The 24,284-nt window shown below is 46.5% G+C and overlaps 1 protein-coding gene across 4 annotated transcripts in view; it reads left to right on the top strand.

Annotated features, from left to right (window-relative positions):
- The first annotated feature begins 5,483 nt into the window (after window positions 1-5,483).
- The window catches only part of PRR5 (proline rich 5), a 59,661-nt gene continuing 40,860 nt past the window's right edge, over window positions 5,484-24,284 (top strand). Inside the window, exons 1-2 of one of the 4 annotated variants that reach the window (XM_063155753.1) lie at window positions 5,484-5,583; window positions 6,907-7,090. The gene's annotated coding sequence lies outside the window, so the exon portion shown is untranslated. Of the gene's footprint in view, window positions 5,584-6,906; window positions 7,091-8,230; window positions 8,320-8,552; window positions 8,705-21,494; window positions 21,738-24,284 lie in introns of those variants that run through there. The other 3 variants (XM_063155757.1, XM_063155756.1, XM_063155755.1) reach the window with 3 other exon arrangements.

Genomic DNA, 24,284 nt, shown 5'->3' on the forward strand with positions numbered 1-24,284 from the left:
AACTCTTCTACATGTACACAGTTCTCTGTCAATATGCACTGCAACAGAAACCCACTGGAGCAACTGCAGAGCATGAAAATATTAGAAATACTGTATTGTGAAACAATACATTTCTATCCAAAGGCTTTACTACATTATGTGGTGTGTATGTAGAAGATGAGGTATTGTGATGTGAGGCCTATCCTGCTTAATTTAAATTGCTGTGAGAAAGAAGAAAAGAACTGAGAATGAAGAATTAAAATTGGCTTTTCTGAAGCTCTTCTGAGCTGGAATGAGTATCAGCAATGTGATACCTGAGTAGGGAACTGCCAGGATCTGCCTGTAGTAGAGGAACTTCACAAAAGGTCTCTCATGAATGTCACAGAAGTTGCATTTACTATTCTGCTATATTGTCATGAGTGTGTCTTAAATGCAAAAATCTTATTTGTTCTCTGCATTTCCTCTGCAGAGTCACTGTGGGGGGAGGAGGATCAAGCATTCATTAAATATTTTGTTCTGTGCTGTCAGTCTGCACCTCCCTCTCTCATGCTCCCTTTAATCTTTCCAAGCAATTTTCTCTCTTCTTGCAGGGGTGACTGAAATGATCCTTTGAAGCAACCGGCTTTGACGTTTGGAAAAAAGAATTAAAACCAAAAGAATGCTCTAATTAAAGAAAACATCAGTTAAAGCTCAAGAAGAAACCTAAGATTTTGATCAGTTCTTTCATGTGCGCCTGACAACTGCACAGCACTAGCAGAGGCCTCATTAGAGGGTGCTCCCCCAAAATCCAGATGGAGGTGCAGAAACACCGGTGAGTGATATGCAGGACTGCTTTATGGAGGAAAATTAAATATCTGCTACCCTTCACATAACACAGGTGTGATCGACTGCCCAAGCAGCTCAGGAAAAGAGAACTTTGTTTACAGTTGGGCTATTTAACACTGTGTCAGAAGTGAAAATGGGCTCCAAAGGGTGTGTATGTATGTTCTCCACTGTTGGTTCCACTGAGACTCAGATCCTCTGGCTCCATGTTCTTGCCCAGAGGTGTGCTTGATTGTACCTGTGTGACATAACGAATATATGACAAGATCAAGAGAAAGGTTTTTCAAGGCATTTTCTGCTTTGTTGAAATGTTTTGTCGTTCCCCGGTGTTATCCCTGTGGCAGGGGCTAATGCTGATACCCTGATGCTCGCAGTATGGTGGGTTGAGGAAGTTAGGGGAGTGCAAACCTCACCTTGTGTCTCCGTGCTTTGTGGCCACCTGCTGCAAAATGCTGAATTTGGATGTTGTGAGAGCTGGGTCAGCACTTTTCCATGCAGGATTGCCTCAGCTCATTGTTCCAGCTGTGAGGCCATTGTGGATAAGCAATTTATTTTATTACAAAAGTTAAACCCATTGTAATGAGATTTTGTGAAGGGTCTCTGCAGGGTTGGGGGGGATATCAGAGGCCAGCAGCGCCTTAGCCAGACAGTTCACAGAATCCATAACAGTAGTGAGATAGAGTTAAAAATGAGTGACTGTAGCATGGTCAAACGGCCCTTTGGAAAGCGAGTGGAATGATATAAATCACTTGCATTGTTTTACTCGCTTCCTTCTTTTTGCTGAGTGAGACATAATTTTATGCAGTGAGGTTGTGTGCTGCTGAGGCTTTTTGCCTTGCTTTCTTAATTTAGTGGTTTGGGGAGGGAAAAGCTAGTAAGTCAGGTGGAACTCACAGAAGCCCCTGGTTTCAGCCAATTTTGGGCGTGCCCACTTCCTGGAATGAATTGTCCTCATTCAGATACAGGGTTCTTGCTCTGGGCCTGGAGACAGCTAGCTAACTGTATCTTTACAAACACAGCCCAAGCCCTCTTGCTGGGAAGCTGCACACACACAGGAGGCACTGAGGCAGGAGGTACCGGCACTTTGGAACCCCCAGGAGCTCATTGCCTGCATTAACAATGTGCCTGCGCAGGAGAAATAAATGGTGAGAAGCGGCAGCTGGTGGAGGTAGTACTACAGTGTGAAGGCCTTTCCTGCAAGGCTTTATCTGCATAGGCTTTATCCTTCAGTGTCTCCTTTCATCACACACCATCCCAGGACACTGGGCAGCTTTTGCCTGGCTGCTGCAGGGGCCTCTCCTCAGCTGCTGCTGAGCCTGCCTGGCTGGCACACGGCTGTAACACACAGCTCTCCCCATGGGCTGCAGAGGAGCCTCCTCAGTGTGCAAAGACTCCTGGCTGCTGGGGAGCATTGGTGGGTTCTGGTGTCTTCCTGCTGCTTCAAGGGCACCTTGCAGGAATTGCACTGCTGGGGCTGAGCAAGAACCTTTTCCCTGGGCAGAAAGATCTTTTTATGGACAATGTTTGGTTTTTTTAATGGGGACAACAGACAAGACAATTCCTGACTCCTCTGGTCACGAGACAACACAATGCTCATGCAAGTGGAACAGCTTCTACCCCCTTTGCACTTATCAAGGTGGTGCCCCAGAGATCTCCACAGTATACCTGAGATGTGGATTCCTGTGTGGCAATTATTTTCTCATGCACAAGTACAGCATAACTTAAAATGTGAAGCACTGAAATTCTGAACTGCCAGCAGAATAAGCAAGAGATTGTTCTTTACTTCTTCACTCATCAGGCTTTTGCTGACAATTATTCTGGCATCCATAGCACATACACACACAATGACTGACCATACATTTATGGAACCTCCTGAAAAAATGAGGATTGTGCTGGTGTGTGATTCTGCAACCCTATCTGATGATGTGACAGAAAGTAAGATCTAACAAAGTCTAGTTTAGTTTTATAGCACACTCTCAGAACATTTACTGGCAGCAGATAGGATGATTCTGTTTTAAAGTTGACTCCTTTGATATCTTCCATCAGATCTGAAAAAGAAGTCTGTTCCCAACAGATATTTGGGGCTTCTTGGCTGAAGCATCTTCCCAATCTTTTGACAAATTCAACGTCTCAACACTGTGAATCTAACACCCACCACCCCTAAAATACTGTCAAAGCAGGTGGCTTTCTTTAGAAATGCCCTTTTTCCAAGTTTGGGATGCTGCAAATTCCTCTCCATGCATTAAGTCTAGCTTGTGGGAGGATCTGATGATGTCCTTTGTTTTTCTCTTCATCTGCAGCATGTGAATTGTTCCTGCCCTGCAGCTTTGCTGGGTGATCCCCTCTGGCCTGCCTGTGGGTATTAACGAGGCTCCAAAAGGAGATTCCTGGTGCTCCTGCTGATCCTGGAAGCTGCCACAAGCACAGGCTGGAAAGTCAAGCCATGTCCCCAGATCACTGGTGATCAGTGAGTAACAAATATTATTGCCATCTGCACACTGAGAGCGACAGCTCTGTGTGACAGACAGTGTGTGTTTTGATTGTCCTTGCTTTGTAGGTTATCTCCCTGCGAGAGGAGAGTGGGTGTGTAAAGAGGTCTCTGAAAAAAGCAAGGATGCTCCTTCCCTTAGGGAGCAGTTGAATCTGGCCAAGGGGGAGAGATGTTTGGGTGCTGGGGTAAAGCAGAGGAAGCAGCAGCAAAGCAGCAATTTGCAGCACTGGGGGGAAATTAATGACTGCTGAGCAAAGCTGTGAGCATTCTCCAAGCTCTGCTTATGTAAGAGAAAATATCTTAGAGAGCTGAGTGTGTGTGTATAGCTGCAACCCACCAAAAACCCCTAAAAGACAGCTTGGGAGCAATGGTCTGCCTCTCTAGGACACAATGAATCGGGAGAGATTTGTTTATAAACCTCTGAAATCATTCCTCTGCTCAAGTGACTCCTAGACACTTGTCATTGTCTGATCTAAAAAGTCAGCAAGTCAGGCTTGTGGTGTAGGGAAGACTAAATTTGAACACCTTCTACATTGTCTTTGAGGAGCTGCCTGTGAAAGAAAAGACCAACAGATTTCTATAAAAGCTAGGTCTAGTCTGAAATTCCATCACACAATCTGTTGATTTTCATAAAATGAATTAGCAATCTGACTGGATTGGCAATAATTTTTGGTAGTAGTGACACTTTGTTCTCCTGTTACCAGCATTTTTGGAAAATCATGGTACTGAGTCATGAGCTCACCATAAAGTGCTTTTCCATCCTCTGTGCCTGGTCTCTGCAGATCTGCTCTGAGTGCCTTGATCTTTGCACAGCACTGACATCTCATGATCTCCTCCATCATGTATTGAACACCTCAAACACCGAGAACCTGCCTCCCCAAAATGTTTCTTCTCATTTTGCAATATTTTGGGATGGGGTATGCTTTCTTCTGTCCTGAGGGGTAGAGGGCACCAGAGAAGTGGTCACATGAAGTGTGTGAACCTTTCCTTGCATGGTTTTTCTTCTCTCCATCTCTGTTCCACTGGCATCTCTTGGGGCACAAACTGTCTTGAACTGGGAGAACGAAGCACAGTAAAGAGAAAACAGGTACTTCCCACAGGAAAAAAAAAAAAAGGCACATTAATAGTACACAGCTGAACTTGAAAAATGTTATACAAATCACTTTGAAACACTTCAGTGGATTTGTAGCTGTTCTGACCAGTCTTCTCCATCACGGAGTCTTCCCCTACACATTGTTCATTAAACAAAGGTTTTAATTAGAGCAGCATGTGGCATAGATAACATCTCTGGTGCAGAGGAAAGAAGCCCTAAGGAGCCTTTAGAACACACCTTGCTTTTGCGTGAACAGCAGGTACAACACATGCCTGAGGCCTGGGTGCAGGATTCCCCTCATGGGAGCAGGTAGGAGGCAGCCAGTGCCCTGCAGCAGCTGCCACCCACCTCACTGATCTCTGGCTGCTGCTCCTGGGATGCTTTTCCCTCTCATTTACCTGGAATGCTCCATGCAGCGAATGCTCCTCGAGGGTGGCTTTTAAAACCACTATCTTTCACTCCTTTCCTTGGGCACTCCCGAGTGTCTCTGACTTTCAGGGGTCCACCCAAAGGTACAAACACAAAAGCCATCCTCCTGGCAGGCGGGTTTTCATTCAGCATGTAGGAGGCTGCAGAGTCAGTCACTTGGAAGATGTCTCAGTTACAAAGCTAACAGGAGGTTGAAAAACCCAGATTAGGTAAGAGCAGGAAGGTTATACATGTAATTGCGTATGTTTTGGCTGCTGGAATGGTCATAATATGGATCCAAGGCCTTCTCCAAAGAAATCAAATTACGCAGGCAGCATTTCTGATGACACACAGGCTTTTCCTTCAGTTATTTAGATAGGTTGTTCATTTTTTGTACTGATACACATTTTTGTCTTTTAAATTTCTGTGAACTTCTCAGGATATCAGCACAAAAAAGCCACCTTATTAATAAGGATGTTTCTCTCACCCAGAGCTGTTCTTTGCAAATGTCCTGATATTTTGACCAGGAAGCTGAGCTGTTCATGACAGCAGAGTTGTCCTTTAGGCAGGAATGCCACGTACTATCTGTGTATGGACTTATCTGCATGGATATGACTTGGCTTCTGAAAATATGAAACCTACAAGCTTTGGATCTTGATGGAGTATTGAGCTACCTACTGGCATTCTGGTTTTTACATCATCCCAGGTCTTCAGCTCCTTCCTGAAGGCAGTAATGTTCATGAGCAGCTGGAATTTTCCCAGTCTTCCATTATTTCTCCTCTCCCTCACGGTGAGTTGTTCCAAGGTGTCTGTGTTGATGCCTCACTGCTTTATGGAGCCAGCAGATGCCAGCAGCTTAAGCTCAAAAAACTTGTAACCTTCAAATATATAAGGTTCGTATTTGCTGTTGGAGAAAGGTCAGCTACAGGTGCTACTGCAAACAAGTGTTAGCCAAAGGATAAATGAGGTAAAACAGCTCTGAACGGTTCTGGGCAGCCAGTTATTGTGGGAGTAATATATCTGGATACATTGAGAGTAACAAAACCCCTGTTTTTTTAATTTGAAAAAAGGAGTGTCTGTTCAAAGACAAACAGGATATGCTGTTGAAGACTTACAGAAATTTCAGATCTTTTATGGTAATTTTTTGAAAGAATTGTTTCAATAAACAGCAAATATGTAAGGATTTATGATTTCATTGCTTTTAGTCTACTATCAGAGTAATAATGTCATTTATTGAGGTAATTTTGGTGAATGGACTTTAAAGAAGATATTATCATTCCCTATGCCATTACTAGTACACTGCTATTAATACTTAAAATCTATTTTATAGGGCTACTGTAAGTTTGTTCTTCAGGGTACTAAAAACAGTACTTAAAAAAGAAAACAGACTCCCTTAAGGAAGAGCCTTAGCAGCAATAAACAAATTGATCAAAAAACAAATCAAAAATAGAAAATGAAAAATATTAAAGTATTTTTGGAGAAAGTTGAAATCCCTGCAGATGATGCATGTGGACTCTTTAGGCGAAGAGACCACTAGCATTTAAACTTTTAATGATATGAGATGTAGGAATCCTTTTTTGTAATCAGGGAAATGCAGCCAACACTGGCATGGAAAGCAGCAACCCCTTAGCAGCAAGGTCAACAGCAGTCCAAATTTATTAATCACCCAAAATCTTAGAAAGATGCCCAGAGAAATCCTATAAGCAATTCCCTGGACCTGCGTAAGTGACAGATTTGGAAGGGCAAGAGCATGACAGCAAAAAACTACCTGCATCAGTATGTGCAGCAGAGCCCTGCAGAAACAGTGGTGTGTGCAGCTCTTGTGCAGCGTGAGGAACAGGGACCCTCTCTGCAGAGGCCCTGCACGATGGGGGCAATGGGGTGAGAGGGCAGCAACAGCTTCTTGGGTAGATTCCTTGTGCTAGGGACCCCTGGGATTCACACTGCCACTGTGCAGTGTTCTCATGTCCAACAGGAAGGTCACGGGGCAAGAGCCTGTTCCTTTGCCCAGTTCATAGTGAACAATCTACACCAAAATTCATAGTTGCAAAGAAAAGACAGAGATGGATCCTCCTTCAAGCAGCCAATCACTGTTGTAGTTTTGTTCCTACAGACGCTGTGTGGGACCTGCCTGCAAATTCAGCAGCTGAATCAAAGCAGGAACTGTGGGTCCCTGGCATTCTGTACAAACATCCTCAGCCCTCAGGTGCACTGTGTATTCTCAAGGTAAACTCACTGACTGGGATGAAAAACTTCAGCTCTTCCTAAAGAATGCTTCACTCAAAAATTACCCAATGGTAAGTAACCTTATGTTCATTTTGATGTTTTAGCTATTGCAGCTATTTTGCAAAATATTTATCAGCTAGATGCTATGGCATCTAGTGAAAACTAAATATTTGGTGAAAACTAAATATTTCTCACACCAAGACACCATATTGGGATGGTATTTCACCTACCTAGCATAATCACAAATTAATCCAGCAAAGTGAGGCTCTGATGCCATAAGAGGTTCCTCACAGAAGTTTAGTTCCTCGATGTACCATCACCATTTAAAGTCCTCCTACCTGGAATGCAAACTGGATCAAATAGTTCCAGTAAATGGTGATGACCAGCTGGCACTGGAAGACTATGAAGCATGAGCAGTCCCTGAGACTGTGTAGGTTGAAACCCATGGTACTGTGACAGATATAGTGGCAGTAACACGCAAACACAGCTGGCATTTGAACTCGCTTATTGGCACTGTCATTCCCTCAGGCAGGACAGCTGAAGGAGGTATGAGAGCAGTGCCTGCCAGATAGCCCAACCAAGCTACGACTCGATGTGGCTGAAAGTCAAGGTGGAAATGATTTTATAAAACTTCCTTTGGTTTAAACCCTTGCAAGGTGTACCTAAAATCGCATAGCTCAGATCCAAGCTACCCCTCCCAGCCGCGGCCAGAGCAGCAGTTTGGGATGATTCAGGGGAACTGGAGCACGCTCCGGCCAGCCCCAGCACAGCCCTCGCCGGGACCGCTGCATGCCGGAGAAGGGTGTGATGTTTCCTAGTGGCCTCCCAGCTCCTCCAGCACCGGAGCACCTGGAGCAGCATCGTTTCTCCTTGGCACGCGTGAATGCGCTGCTGCCTACACCTGCCCCTTTCTTGTGTCCGTGTGTCTGCCCGGTCGCTATCCCTTGTTCCACTGTGGCTGGGGCCGGGGAGGGGCCCGGGGCCGGGTTGGTTCCGCAGGACACACCGGGGCCGCACGGCAAGGGCAGCGGTGCTGGGCCGGCCTGACGCCGCGCCCCGGGGTGCCCCCGGCGGCCCTGCCGGGCTGGGCTGGGCTCGGGCGGCTCCAGCGGTTCTGGGCGCTGGTTCGCAGCCGGGTTCCGCCCCCGGCCCGCCCGTGCCCGCCCCGCCGGCGTGGCTCCGCGGCCGCGCATTGTGCGCCGTGCGCTGCCCGGGCGGAGCCCCGTGAGGGGTCGCGGCCGCTCAGCGCCCCCGACCCGCCAGGCCGGGCCTCGCCGCCTGCACTGCCCTCAGGGGTGCGGTGAGTGCGGGCCGGGCGCTGCGGGGGAAGCGGGTGGTGCGGGTCCGTCCGGCCGGGGCTCGCCCCGCGGAGCTGCGCGGAAGGGCCGCGGGTCTGTGCCCGGCCCCCCCCGGGCGGACACGGGCTGCGCTGCCGGGGGCTGCGGCTCCGAGCAGCCCCGCGCCGGGCGGCGGCCGAGGCTCGGGGCTCTCGGTGGCAGCCGTGGGCGCGGGGGCTCCCGGCTTTGTTCGTGGCTCTGAGCTGCGCTGGGTGAGACGCAGCCCTGGCAGCCTTTGGGAAGGTGCCTGGGAATGCTGGACGGAGCTCGGCCTCGCGGGTTTTACTGCCTTCAGCGTTTGTGCCGACACTGCTCTCCTTCTCTTCCAGTCTGTAATGGCCATCTCAGGTAACTGGACTTGGCTGTAAATGTGATTCCTGTGCTCTGACTACTGTAAGCCTTACTTACGCGAGTAAGACCTGAATGCATGAGTAAAATGTTCTTGCAGAATGATTTTGGATGTTTCCACCCTGAAATGCACAGTCTGCGATGGCTCATGCAGGAGATGGGCTTGTCCCTTTCAGTCTGTGTGTGTGTGCCGTCGTTGTTAGTTTTGGCAGCTCGTAAGGGATCATTGGTAAAGGTCCGGTGTCTTCGTGTTCTTCAGGAATGCATTAAGCTGTAAGCTTCTGCTTTGATATTGCAGAAGCAACAAGAGAGAACAGCCTTTAAAAAAGGTTAAAGGAAATTGTTTAGCTTTCCTAACGCTTATCGTTTCCAGCTGGCATACTTGTAAGCAAGTCACGGTAAATTGCAGGAAACAATTAGGTTTTGTGTTTACTAGCACGTTGATGAATAATAGAAGATAGGTCTAAAGCTAAATTTTGATGCTTCATTTAAAATAAATTCTTGTCATTTCTTCTCTGTTGCACCTGTTAGCTCTTAGGAAAAGACAATTATTAGGTGATGATTAGGCAGCTTTTTTACAACTTTAATTAAAGGAATACTTCAGTATAGGCCAGCTATAGAATAATGGACCCACTTGTCATCCTGTAGGTAGTTGAGTGTAGAGCAGTGGCACTGCCTGGCAAAACCGTTCTTTGTCTGAAACTTGCCTCGTAGCCAAAACAGAGCTAAAACTTCATTGTGGGAGTCAGGTGAATGCAGTGAATAAATCTAGTTCCTCTGTGGTAGACTAGCGATAAGTGACTTGTTATGAAACACGTATTGACAGGGGTTTCATGTCTGTAATATACGTCGTTGATTGACTTCATGCTTCATCTCATTGTTACTTATTAATAATCTAATTAGGGGAAAACTCTGGAAGGAATATGGAACTAAGACACAGTCCCAGTGGAACTCCATAAAAAAGACATTGCAGAGCAGACAGAGTATAAGAAAAATTTCCAGAGGTACTTACTCATCACCCAAGACATAGCCAGATTTTGAATACTTCTGGCTTGTATTTAGGGTCCAGAGTTAATTGCGAGATTTTCAGGTCTTGCTTTTCAGTATTCAGACTTTTATATCCAGAGTGCTTTGGGAGACAGTGAGGGAAATGTGTCTGTTGTAAGCCAAATTATCTACCTTCAGTGCATAAGAAAATCACACCCTGAGCGCTTTAAAAAATCTGATCCTTGGGTTGCGGTCATAAGTCCTAACACTTCCATTCTGGAGGCACTTTCATTTAATTTGTGTAGATAGAATTATGGTTGTAAAATCTGGCCACAATAAAGCATGCCAGTGAAATTACTTTAATTAATTTTTTTTGTAGTGTAGAAGCTGTTGGGATTGATGAACAGCTCTGTAAATACTGTAATAGTATGTGGCACTTAATCTCTGAACAAAAGTAATAGGTAATGGCTAAAAATAGTATTTCCTCTTTCAACTGTAGAGTTAAATATGGATATTAACTGCAGCAAGATAGATTGGTCCAGAGCTGGAGGCTCAGATCATTCATGCTTGCTGACGTGGCCTACTTCTTCATTTTCCTTTAAAGTATCACTTTTGTGAGTGTGTTTGAAAATAAATCACAAATGCAAATCACAAAGCTGTTCTTTACAGCGCAAACTGGAGCATGTCTTGCTGCAGCATGAAGGCACTGTAATTTCTAGAATGTGTTCTGATCCCATGTGGCTCAGCACAAACTGCTGAGCTGCACTGAGGCTGTGCCTCCATTTACATGAGTGGCTGGTCTCACATGTGGGGAACAAAATCTTTGGGCCAGGGAGAGCTGCTAGGATAGTTCTGATCATTTCAGCAGCATCCTTATGCCAGGGAGAATTGTTAGTCTGGTTCTGGTCATTTCAGCAGCATCCTTGTGCCAGGGAGAACTGTTACTCTGGTTCTGATCATTTCAGCACCATCCTTGTGCCAGGGAGAACTGCTAGGATAGTTCTGATAATTTCAGTGCCATCCTTGTGCCAGGGAGAACTGTTACTCTGGTTCTGATCATTTCAGTGTCATCCTTGTGCCAGGAAGAGCTGCTAGGATGGTTCTGATCATTTCAGTGCCATCCTTGTGCCAGGGAGAATTGTTAGTCTGGTTCTGGTCATTTCAGCACCATCCTTGTGCCAGGGAGAACTGTTACTCTGGTTCTGATCATTTCAGCACCATCCTTGTGCCAGGGAGAGCTGCTAGGGATGGTTCTGATCATTTCAGCAATGTCTTTGTGCCAGGGACAGCTGCTAGGATGGTTCTGATCATTTCAGTGTCATCCTTGTGCCAGGGAGAACTGTTACTCTGGTTCTGATCATTTCAGCAATGTCTTTGTGCCAGGGAGAGCTGTTAGTCTGGTTCTGGTCATTTAACACTGTTGGAAGTGGTGCAATGTCACTGCTCAATAAATGCCTTCATAAAAAGGTCAGTGAAAATTTGCCTCTCCAATAGCCCTGTCACAGCCTCTCAAGAAACTGTTGAATTATGAGAGCTGGTGGTTATCTGCCTCCATCTGTGGCCCGGGACTCACTGGCACTGAGCACAAAGAAGAGACAAAATCCCAGTGCTTGTCCTGCAGCACATCCTCTCGGAGGTGTTGGCTTTCCCTCAGTTTCACAGGATAACACTGGTGAGTTTGAGGTGTCGCTAAAAGAGTGATTAATTAGCCAGTGCATATTTAGCCCTTGGAAGATGAAAAATAACGCATGGGGATGATTTAAATTAAGTGCTTTTATTCGCTACTGTTAAAGAAATTCCTTGCCTGCTCTGTGTCTCAAGTTAGAGCTCTAGGCAATTTTAAAGCATTACTTAAGCTGTGGTTTAGGTTTCTTTAAACAGAAGAGTGAGGAAAAGTCTTTCAACAGGAAAAAATAGTAGATAAAGATTTTCTTGTTTAAGCCTTTTGTTTTTAGCAGCAGCAAATCTGTGTATATGGGAATGAGGAAAAGGGAGTTGAATGGAACTGAGCAAGGAGCTGTCGTGTGAGGTAAAATTCTGATATTGTTCTCTCAAGTCATCTTGGAAATGCATTTGCATTTAAAATTTCCAGGCGAACCAAGCCACAGGAGCAGTGCAGAATGCTAAATGGAACCTGACAGCTGACTGAAAATGCCACTCAGTGGTGCTGGGCATTCCTCTGCTCACACAATTGAGTTGAAGATTGTTTCTTTTAATGACTAGGGATCTGAAACGAAGACTGGTCCTGAAAACAAATGGGATGTCAATTTTATTCTGAGATATTTTTACTTGAAAGATGTTTATTTTCTGTCACATTACCCCGCAACAGCTTGAAAACTCCCAGAAGCTGTAAAGTGCAACTCCCTTTGTGCCCATCAGATAGCCCCAATATCCTCCTTTGTGCTGCTCAGGCTGAAATTCAGTCTGCCTGGGAGGCTGCTGAGTGGCTTGGGGCACAGCTGTGATCCCAAAGATGCTGGTACCCCCACTGAGGTACCTCCATGTTGCTTGTGTGAGCAGAGAAAGCAGCAGCTCTGTCAGGAGGTGTGGTGATGCATTTCCTCAGCAAGGGTAAAGCCTGTTTCTGCTCAGTAGTGGTGAGATGCAGAAGCCAGGATGATGGCCGCTGGGGAGGGAGTGTGCAAGGGACCATGAACGGCATCAAAGGGATGGGTGAGTTTTGCCTTTTCGCGTGTCCAACTCATGTGCCTGCAGTTACTGGCAATACACTGGCTGTGCAGGCACACCAGTGATGCAGAACGATCCAAGGAGACTGAGGGCTGGGAAGAGGAGAGAATGATAGGTGGGTTAATGTGTGCATGGGGTGTGCAAGGGCACCTGCAGTCACAGGGCTGGAGCACATCAGGGGCCTGTGCCTGGCTGTGGCTGCTCAGTGCAGCACTGTATGGACAGCACGGGGTCCAGGATATCCCAGTTATGGACAGAGAATAACAGCTCTTCATTTGCACTTTGGATAAAGCACATTTAGCTCCCTGCCATAACTGTAAACTACTTGCCCTTGGAAAGTTTCTGCAGGAACAGAAAGAGCTGATGAGGAGAGCAAAGGGATGATTTCTGAGGAATGATTAAAAATACTTAATATAGATAATCTGAGAAGCAAAGACTCCATTGATTTCAGGTGTGATTACTCAAGGAACATAATCTCTTAGCCTTTGCATGGGGGTGTGATTAGACATAATGGGCTGCAAAAGAGAAGGTACCTTGAACATCAGGAAAAGCTGCTTGCAACGAAGCTAAGTAATCTTCCATGGAAAATGGTGGTAACATTGTTTGGTGTTGTGTGACGCAAAGAGCTGGGAAAATGTTCTGCAGGGCTGGTCATTTGGAGTCACATCTTTCCTGGCTGGGCTGTGCCTGGGGATTGGGGTGCAGGATTGGAAACAAAGCTCCTCAATCTGCCAGGCCAGCTCCTCTGTTGGAGCTGGCTGCTAAGCCCCCTCTGTGGTCTGCTGCAAGGGCAGTCATGCCCTGGTACCTTGGGTTTGTATGGATGAATTAGTGGGTCTCGTTCCATCTTCAGCTTCTGATGCAGGAAATACATGAGCATCACCTGGCTGCTGTTATTCTGTGAAATAACAAATGCTGGAGCATCTTGAATTCTGTTCTGATCGTGTGGTGAGGGAATATAGGGGAGGCAAGTGATGGAAGGTGCTCCAGTGGTGAGCATAGCAGGCTGGGCTAGAACTACTACTGGGTTTGCATTGACGTCGTTAATTTGTGTTCCTGGACCCATGATGAATTCTCCTCTTAAAGAAAAGCTGGAAGGAAACAGGCCTGGGGTGTTTGCCTGTTTCAAGTTTCAGCCGTAACTGGCAAAGAAAACCTAATGGATAGTCTGGGACAGTAATGGATAACCCAATGGATAGTCTGGGACAGCAGCTGCCTCTTCCCTTGCTGAGCCCAGTAACAGGCACAGCTTGTTGGTGAAATGTGGAGAGCCATCTCAGAGGGTTGTGCAGCTCTGGGTTCTGCTGTGTTACTGCTCTGTTCTGTTTCTCTCCTCAGATCCGAGCTGGGTGAGTCCATGCAAAGTCTGGTCAGACCCCTGAGAAGTACAGTGTGTGATAACGTGTGTCTCCTTGTTGAACAGGCAGTCTCTCCTGCACTAGATTTCTGCTATCCCACAATAAACTAAGAGGTTTTGTAAATTAGACGTGCTCTTCCTGCAGAACTGGTGCAGTTACAGGGGCTCCAAGATGGCATTGTTGCTAGATAGGGAGGAGTATATTTATTCTGATTCATAGTGGCTACTTTAAAAATTGGAGACAGTTTGTCTGTCTTCAGCACAAACGGTTTATTGAAGGACAGGCAGGTAATACGTGGACAAGCATTTACAATGCTGGTTTAAGGATGAACCTCTTTTAATGAAGTGTGATTTGAGTCACAAAAGTTCCTCATCTGGTGATCTGGGGGAAGGGGGTCACATTTTCCATTCCAAGGTAGGTTCCCACCTTCCTTGGCAGATACCTGGGCTTCAGACCAGAACACTTAGCAGTGAAGTCTGGATCAATCCAATTCACAGTACCTGCAAAAATACCTACCTAGGGTAATTCTGGCATCCCTGATAACAGAAAGTATTGGAAAATTTGAGAAAGACTTGGTTCTTATTAAATATCCCAGCCAGTTTTGGGAAATCAGGAAGCAGCTTGCAGAGTTCAGATAAGAAGCCAGATGTTGGCCCGAATTAGTGAGATTTGCTTGCATGAATCAAATTTGGCATTACAGCATGCTTCCCAAATTAATTCTGTCATGTATAATTCCAATGTGAGTTGATTTTCTGTTGTATTCTCCATTACTTCTGTTCATTTATTGTTATTAAGCTATTTCCTGGAGATACTCAGGCATAAGCGTGTGCTTGTGTGACTACCAGAATTGTCTGCAGTTACACAGACAGAAAATATTAATCCAGGTTAAAAGGTGAATTTTTCCTGTGTATACTGTGTTTCAGTCACCATTTCTCAGTTTACCTGAACATTTGATTTGAAGAATTATCCCAGCCCCGAATAAGATACAAGGTTTACACTTAGAATTTACTGTATGTGAGTACAATAAGCTTTCTTTTGCTGGTTTTAACATTGGTAATACACTTCTGGTATCATCTCTTTTTTTTTTGCCGGGAAAAGACTATGCAAAAGAATATTTATTAGCTGATTTAAATTCAATTAACTTCATTTCCCTTTCATGGAGTTTTTAACAATGCCTAATGAGAAATGTAACTGAATTGCAGAGCTATTACTTCTGAATACATTAAGATCTTTACTGAATTCTCATGGAGGTTTCTTGATCATTCACACTTTAATTCTGGCCTTTGTAATTATTTTGTAGCACAAGGAAAGTCCCATGGATGCTAATTCTATTAGCCTTTGTCATGCCTATTTAACCAATAGCTTGAGTTCCTCGTTTATCTGCCTTAGTATCTATTGTTTATTGGTGATTATTTTCTGCCTTTGAAGCCCTGGGCTGAGGCACTGAGACCACCCTGTGGTAGGCAGAGTGTAAACACAAAGCAAAGTGCGTTCCCTGCCTTGCACATTCACACTTTGATTTTATGGCTGTGTGAGGGAGATTCCTCACTGCCTTGTGCTCAGACCTCTACAGACACTCAGTTGCCACTTCAGCCACATTCAGAGAGTAAATCTCCAGCTTAGGGGAAAAAATAATTAAAATGGAGCACCATTGTTGTTGAAAAAAATTCTTGTGCTTGCTGGAAGATGCAACAATTTAAGTTTATGAAGATATCATCTGCGTGCATAGGCAGAAATGTGAATGTCCTTCCTCTCTGCCTTGCCTTTGCTCTCACTCAGGCCAATGGGCTGATAAATGTCGGAAGTTGTGTATCCCCATCAGCTCCTGGCTTGCTTGCCTTCCTTCAACAGCTTCTCCATCCACAGTGTTAAACAGCAGGAGAAGAAAAACACTTAGAAAATGAAAATAATATCGAGTAATCCTGTGAAGAAGGGTGTCCTGCTGCCCCCACAGGTGGTCAAACTAGAGGTCATTTCTTGTCCCAAAGTCTGTTATGGCAAGAAGAATGATAAAAGCACCCTGAAATTGCAGATCATTGCATTGCTGAGCACAGACTCCTGTGTGTGGGCACTCTGAACTCTGCCAAGACTGGCGCCTGGGTTTTGTGGGCAGCAGGGGTTCAGAGGCAGAGCTGGTGGGTGCTAGGGCTGGTAACTGAGCCAGGCTCTTTCCTAAGCATTTCTTAAGCATTCCTTGTTTTTCCTTTGGCTTTCCATGCAGGGACACAGATGTACATGGGTAAACATGCAGACACAGTGTTAACAGACTGAGCATGACAGCTGAGCCTTAAACCAGCACCCTGCTCTGCTGGGTGTGCAGTGTGTCCCTGGGGCCTGGAGTAACCCTGTTTGGGGAATTACACTGCTCCAAAACCAGCACCCTGCTCTGCTGGGTGTGCAGTGGATCTAGATGGATCTAGATGGAAGTATTTCTTTATGGATCTAGATGATGCATTTCTTCTGCTGACACAGCTGCTGGAAAATGTAGATGAGGCTTGCCATCATTTTCAGCCAGGAGATGGCATGTCCGGGCAGAGCCTGGCTGGCCTCTCTGAGGGGATCCCCTCAGCTGCTGGGAGGGTTGGATGGTTGGATGCAGCTCCAAACTCTGGGACATGCCCTTGGATGCTCCTTGCTCCGTGCTGATATGGGGAATGTGGAGAACGTTGCACGGCTGTTGGGATTCCTGCTCAGTCCATCTGAGCTTTGCAACGCCTGGTGGAGCCTTGAGGAGCTCAGAATGGCTTTCTGTCCCTGCCAAACAATGTCCACATAACCTGGGGCAGTGCTCTGATCTGTGGCTGTGACCCAGCTCCTTATGGGATACAGTCGGGGGTGGGATGTGGTTTGGGATGGCCGCGGGGATCAGAGACCTCCTGGAGGGACATGGTGGAGCTTAGGCAGTCATTGCTGCTGCCTGAGCTGGCTGTACAGCTCTGTGCATGCATTCAAAATCCCAGATGGGAGCAAGTAAAAGCTTTTGCTTTGGCTCCCCCTTATTGGTGGGGGTTTTTTACCTCCTGCATCCACTGAGATGCACATTCTCCCACCTGCCTGTATGAGTGAGACAGCAGTGGAGCAGAGTTATTCAGCTGATAAAGAACAGGAAAAATCAGTGGATTCAGTGGAATTTAAGGACAGTTCATGCCACTGAGCAGCACAGAATGCTGTGCTGGAATGAAGTGCTGCAAGATGGTGCCCTTGGTCAGGATTTGCAAAGTCATAGGGGATATTTGAAGCTGTTTAAGAGAGACTGGCTTTGATTATGCTTTAAAATCACTTTCTTTTGCTGACTGCAGCAAAGCCCTTATCTTCCTACTGTGGGAACAGAAATCTCTAGGATGTGAGGGCTGCAGATCCTGCTCAGACCAATATTCAGTTTTGTTGTTAATTTATGATGGTTTTGGCTTACTGTGAGGAAGTGAAATGGATTGTGACTTTTTGGAAAGTGGCAGGAGATGTCTGGGAGTGGTGCCTCCAGCCCTGATGCAAACAGATCTCAGTGTTCATGCATTGACCCTGTGTGGAGAGCACAGCAGAAGGATCTGGCCCATCTTCCCTTGGGAGCTGCTGCCTGATCTTCATCTCAGCGGCGCCTTTGGAATCAGTGAGATGCTGACTCAGCATGGCATACATGGAGTCCACCAGCCTTTTGTGACATCTTGGCTTTTTCTCCCTCATTGCTTGAAAATGAAAGGATATAGGAGTTTCCAGGTCTGTTTTTGAGTCATCTGGCTTCCTGGTGGGAGATTTTGTGGAAACGCTGTCACTGTTCTGTAGTTACCCATAAATGATTGTGCCTAGAGTGTATCCTGGGAGAACACATGCTTCTATTTTTGCTTAATGCTTAATTATCTTTTGTTGTGCTGCATTCCCAGCAGCTCCCTCTGTCAAATTGTGGTCTGTGAGTCTGTGGCTGAGGCTCGACAGTTTGAGAATAATGAAAAAAAACCCACAACAAATAAGAATTCTAGACCTTTCAATACAACTGCTTTTATGCTATTTGGAAAATGCTTAGGAGCCTGCTCAGTAAGGCCTGGGGGAAGAAATTGCCTGACTTGCAGTTAACTTTTACTGAGTGTAATCACACCTTCAAGGTGGGATTGCCCTTGACAGTCAGAGAAAGTTTTTCCTGAATAAAACATCTAAGAAATGGTGCTTAGGTTTGTTCAGGCTTTTGAGCATTTTTCAGGTTTGGGGTTAGTTTTTGGGGAGTTTCCCCTCCTAGATGGCTTTGCCTGGACGCGTGGCAGGTTCCCGGCACTGACCTGCTGGGAAGGAGTGGAGAAACAGTGCTCTCCAATTGAACAGAGGTGATTTTGTGAAGGTTAGAGCCCTTACCGGTTGGTATTGTCCACCATCACAGATTCAGCAAGCTCCCCAGTATGCCCTGAAACACAGATTCCTCCCCCTCTTCAGTTATCACCTAAGTTTTGCTATTGTAATTTTCCAGAGTTTGGTTTCATGTGTAGCAAAATGTTCTGGTTGGGTTGTGCCACTGGATCTAAAATCTAAATCGTGTTGTTCTTCAGTTACTTGTCATATTGGATCTCTAGTGTTTCCTCTGTTTTCATGGTAACTTGAAAGCTCTTCACCTCTACCATCTTTTGTTGAAGAAGCAGTTTTGTCCAGGTTTCAAATGGTATTGTTTTTCTGTCAGCTCTTTTTGCTCTGTAGTGCCTGGTGAGAGGCTGATCCTTGAGGCTGAGTCTGTTTTTCATCCCCGTGCCCTTGTACAGGCTCACAAGGCTCACAGAGTGCTGTATTGGTATCAGGAGGTCATACTCCTCCTTTGCTGCAAACAAACTCATCCATCCATTTGTGTGTGAACATTTCAGTGCTCTTGAAAACTTTGGCAGGAGTGACAGCATGACAGTGAAAGTCTCTGTGGCCAACCTGGCAAATGAAAATGGAGAAACAAAAGACACCACCACTCAGACTGAAAAGGTTTTTATTGTAAAATGCTTGAAGCTGCACAGAACTTCAGCCAAGCTGGCAGCCTGTTGGGTGGTCCAGGATAACTTGTTGCTTTATTGAGTGAAGGAGAATGGGGAAGAAGTCTTAGGTTGTTCTTTACACTGATGAGTTGGGGTTCCTTTTATTACCTTCTTTTGTGGTAAGGTTATTTGTGTTTAATGATTCTAATACCAGTCTTGCCCCCAAGCTGCCCCTGAGGCATTTGTGTTTGTGTGTGCCCACCGCCCCGGCAGCTGGGTGCCACTGAGGCTCTGAGAGCCTCCCTCAGTCCTCCAGCAAAGGCCCAGTGCCAGCTGGCACCATCCAGGAATTAGTGGGCTCATCCATTAGGCTCTTTGCTGATTAAACCAGCAGCCGCCGTGCTGGAGCAGCTTCCAAACCACACTGCCCTCTGCAGCAGGCAGGGATTTCCTCCTGGATTTCTTGGCAGCTCATGAGCCAAACCAGCACCACACCTGCCTGCCCTGCCATTGATCTGCCAGCCTGCTGGTGCCAGAGCAGCTGTGCAGCTGCTGTCTATCTGTCTGTCTGGGTGAGGACAGATTGCCGCTGCAGAGATCCAGGAAGCAATTGCATCAAAAATATCATTTGCTCTTTCAGAACACTGAAGTCCAAGTGGATCTCCTTCCCCCCACTGAAAGAACTGGGTGGAGGAGAAGGGGGTTGCATAAAATAAGATAGGAGGGAAATAAAGAGAGGAAAGAACTGAGCTGCATCCTGGCCATCTGTGTGCTGGGAGTGGAGCAGCTGCTCTGCCACTGACAGGCTGCTGTCTCTCCACTCAGTGCACACAGACAAATGACAAATTTGTATCATGAACAAGACAGCTGAGGATTAATGCTACTAAATAGCCAGATCACAAAATCTACCCTGAGGAAAAGCCTCCAGCTGCTTGAAAACCTTCAGAATCCTCTCCCTCTCGATTCACACTTCTCTTCAGAAACTTACTCTGTTTGGGAGCCAAACAGAAAAAGCACACATGATTCTTCTGGATCAAATCCGGTGTCTTTGCAGCACAGTCAGTTTTGGAATGTTGATAGGTTATCTAGAAACAAAGAGGAATGGCCAGCTGGAGTTACAGTGGTACTACTACTGTGCTTCAGATTAGTTAAGGATGTGTTTAATGCTTCATTAGCTCAGGGTCTGTCTGCTCCCCAGGGCTGCACAGTTTCTCACAGTCCCAGGGATTTGTGGAAGATGCTCTCCTTTTTGAAGAAAATGCTCTTTGCATCAAGTGCTGTGGAAAACAGGCAAGCATGAACTGCAGGGTAACAGACACAAAACTAAACAAAAATGCCAAAGGTAGGGTGTGCTCTTGTGAATGGCTGTAAATGCCTTTGTTGAAATATCAGCTGGGCGCTCAAGGGGTATCTGAGGGATTCACCCGGGGCAGGGAATGCAGGGTTTACTTTTCCTCTCCCAGACCACAGGCTTTTTGAGGGGTCTCATGACAACCTGCATCCTGATCAGTGCTGGTGACATCCATAGAAGAATACATTGTGTGCCCAACCTAAAATAATAAAATCCAGCACAACACAATTGTGGATACTCCTCTCCTGCAGTTATTAATGATGATAAAGATTTTCCAGAGATGAGTCACTGGCAAGTGTCCCTTGCTGAGCCTGAAGGACCATTCAGGCAGCTGTTAAGCCCTGAGAATAGCTCTGCACCTGAGTCATTACAGAAAATCTGAATGTGGTTTAGGGGCTCAAGGTGTCTCTCAGGGCTGTTCAGAGAGGTCATGATGGGATGGCAGTCTTTACATCACATATATTTGCAGTGTGGGACTGTAAATTAGTGATAGCAGGAGCACAAAAAGATAGCTGAGTTGAATCCAAGTGCTTTTGTGATAGCCCTGTAACTGCTGCTGCTTCTGTTCAGCTCTTCTTTTTGTGTTAGTCTATCTCCCACAAAGCCATCCCCTCCATGCTGCCTGCAGCACAGCAAGTCCTGATTGTGGTGCACAGCTTCTCCAGCTTCTGGCTGCTTTCACTTGTGGAGAATCAGTGGAGCCTGAACTTGCCACCCTCTGCAGAGGTCCCAGGCCTGTACTCACCCCACCCCAGACTCTGTGAGCTGAGAGATGAGACACCTGCTCTGTCTGCTGCCACAGTAACTTCTTCTCTGATGTCCAGGCATGTCAGCCTCACTGCAGAGGAGGCACAAGCTTCTTTTAGATCCTTTTCTTCTGTTGTTCTCAAGGGCTTCAGGCTGGAGTGTGTGCTCTGAGAATGGCAGCAGATGCAGGCTGTGCTCTCATATTTCTGGGTTTCCTGGGGAAGCTTTTGACTAAGCAGCTGCCATCTCATGCAGAGTCAGAATCTGAGTCTCACAATGTGGTAGAAATGTCAGAGGAAATATAAGAAGTTGCTGCCCCCAGCTATTTGCTGCCTTTCTTCAAACTGCAAGGCTGCTGGAGCAGGAAGTTAGCTTGCTATTGCATCTGGCAGCTTCAGCAAACTTCACCTCCTGGGCAGCAGAGCTGATGCCACTGGATTTACACAGGAGACCCCGTGACCATCCTTGCTTTTTGGGCAGGAGGGACAGTAGTGGCATCATTGCTTAAATTTCTCTTTGCAGACTTGAAAGCAGTCTCTAATGAGCTTAGGATGAACTGCCTACTTCATATTCTTATTCAGTTTTTTTCCTGTTTCCCTCATACTATTAAATGCAAGTGACAATTATTTCTGTTTTCAGGATTCATGACAGTAGAGTGCTGTCCATATAAGGATTCAACTCTTTATTTTTTTTCTTTTTTTTTTTTTTTTGTTTCCCTGTAGTCATAGTGGCCATGGGAATTGAGAATTAAAATGTTTGCAATTGCTTTGGCCCAATCCTTGCCATCCATTCAGAGTTTTTGTTCGCCACTGGGGCCTTGTGAGCATCTCTTGTAAAACTCGGCTGCATTTCTCCACATGCCTGTACCTGGTGCCATTGCTGGCATTGTCTGTGATCCCCACCGTGGAAATGGAGCCATGTGAGAGGTGAATTCCTGAAAGGTGATGTGCCAGGAGCCTCGTGGTGTGAGTAGAGATGTTCATGACAACCCTGGTGATCCTTGGAGCATGTTCAGCCAAGTCTACACAAGTGTGAGAAGGGACAGATAAAATTGTCAAGGGGGTTTGTGAGTTGTGACTTAATAATTCCTGTTTTGCCATGCAGACTGTGCATTCCTGCTGCACTGGAGGTCGCTCCTGGCTCTGCTCTGCTGCCTCTCTCCCTCTCCTCATGCTCCTTCAAGGCTGGTTGCTGCTGCCGTGCCAGGAGCAGTGCCTTGGGTGAGAAGGGCGAGATCTGTTTCTCAGAGCTGGCTGTGAGTCCAGCTTGCCCAGGGCCCATCACTGTCCCAATCTCCTCAGAGGGTTGCTATTGTTCCTGATAGGAAGCTGCTGTTCCTGAAGGTGTTTTCCCCTGGGGTCTGACCCCTCAGCAGACAGGCTGGGCTCGGGGCGAGGATGGCTCTGAGCAGGCCCTCCCCAGCTATTCCTGGAGGTGTTTCCCACGTGGAGTCTGACCCCTCAGCAGACAGGCTGGGCACGGGGCTCAGGGCGAGGATGGCTCTGAGCAGGGCCTCCCCAGCTATTCCTGGAGGTGTTTCCCACATGGAGTCTGACCCCTCAGCAGACCCCTGGGCTCAGGGTGAGGATGGCTCTGAGCAGGCCCTCCCCAGCTGTTCCTGGAGGTGTTTCCCACATGGAGTCTGACCCCTCAGCAGACCCCTGGGCTCAGGGTGAGGATGGCTCTGAGCAGGCCCTCCCCAGCTGTTCCTGGAGGTGTTTCCCACATGGGGTCTGACCCCTCAGCAGACCCCTGGGCTCGGGGCGAGGATGGCTCTGAGCAGGCCCTCCCCAGCTATTCCTGGAGGTGTTTCCCACGTGGAGTCTGACCCCTCAGCAGACAGGCTGGGCACGGGGCTCAGGGCGAGGATGGCTCTGAGCAGGGCCTCCCCAGCTATTCCTGGAGGTGTTTCCCACATGGAGTCTGACCCCTCAGCAGACCCCTGGGCTCAGGGTGAGGATGGCTCTGAGCAGGCCCTCCCCAGCTGTTCCTGGAGGTGTTTCCCACATGGGGTCTGACCCCTCAGCAGACCCCTGGGCTCGGGGCGAGGATGGCTCTGAGCAGGGCCTCCCCAGCTATTCCTGGAGGTGTTTCCCACATGGGGTCTGACCCCTCAGCAGACCCCTGGGCTCGGGGCGAGGATGGCTCTGAGCAGGGCCTCCCCACCCTGCAGGAATTGTTCGTAAATAGGAGCACAAACTGACATGTTCCCATTTTCTTTTCCCACCTCCCACAGCTCCTGGGAATGAGGAAGGAAGCCAGTAAGAAATGTTGATGTTGGCATTTGGCATTTCAGTCAAAAGCAAAGATGAAGTAGAATGCTTTTTATGCTTTTATTTTGTGGTGGGCAGAAAAGTGTTGCTGCAGAGGTAATGCCAGGCTGCTGCCTGGATTTATTCAGTTCTCAGATTCAGGGGGAAAACAGTTGGCAGTTTCCGTCTCTGAGATCCCTGAAGTGACTGAGCCAGGAAAGGAGATCCAGCATGTTCTCAGCTGAAATTCTGAATACAGAATGACCTCGTTTACACTCACTGCATCCTCTAGCATGAAAACCCTTTAAATGCTACTTCAAAAATTCATGAGTGCTTTAATGGAAGCAAAGGAAAGACCTTTCTGTTTTGTCCTGAAAGGGCTCCTGGAGAGTTCAGAGGAAACTTTTAGTGCCTGGTTATGCCGTGCCCACCCGTCCAAGAGCTCATCTCCTTGAGTTAACCTGGAGCTTTAACATTTTATTGAAATCACTCTGGGACATTGACTTTAATGTAAGACTTATAAATGGGCAGCCTGTAAACCAAAGCAGTGATACATCAAAGGTGAATTTAACTTCAAATTATGCACACTAGGAATAGGATTTTCTGGCCTTTTCCTGCTGAAATTGTTCAATATTTTTCTATGATTTTCATTAAGACAGAGCTAAGACAGTGCCGAATGAGAGATTCTAAATATAAATTCCTGGAGCTGGGAGTGTGACGAGAGCTTTTAAGCAGGAGCCTTGAGTATTGAAAAAGTCATAATCTGAGATAAGATGTGGGATATATTGATGCTTTTAGACCGTGTCAATCCTGTAATTAGTCCCTTAAATTTACAATTTTGTTTGTAGTACATTCTAGCTTTCTCTTTGTCTCCAGAGTTAAATTTGACACTTTCTAATCCAGAGCTTTCTGTAACTTTTTCATCTGGCTTCTTTTAAGCGTAGCACAAAGGATTTTCAGGAGAATTATTTCCTTCAGGTTTTAATCTTCATTAGTTTATGTCCTCAGAGATATAAAAGCAGTCTCAGTGTAACTAATGCAAAGGAAAAGAAACTCAGAATGTATGCAACAGAAACGGGCTGCCAGGAGTAACATTTTGGTTTTGAACAAATTCACAAACAGCATCACTAACCACACTGCACCCTTTGCTCCTCTGCTTCACATGTAGAATTTACCTGGAAATTGTACTGCCTGTGGCTCAGAGCAGTTTGGGATGAGTTTGGATTGTGTGGCAGCTTCAGGGTCCAAAAGCCTCTGTAG

The sequence above is a fragment of the Melospiza melodia genome, chromosome 4 (assembly GCF_035770615.1).
Source record: "Melospiza melodia melodia isolate bMelMel2 chromosome 4, bMelMel2.pri, whole genome shotgun sequence".
In the NCBI taxonomy this organism is placed as follows: domain Eukaryota; kingdom Metazoa; phylum Chordata; class Aves; order Passeriformes; family Passerellidae; genus Melospiza; species Melospiza melodia.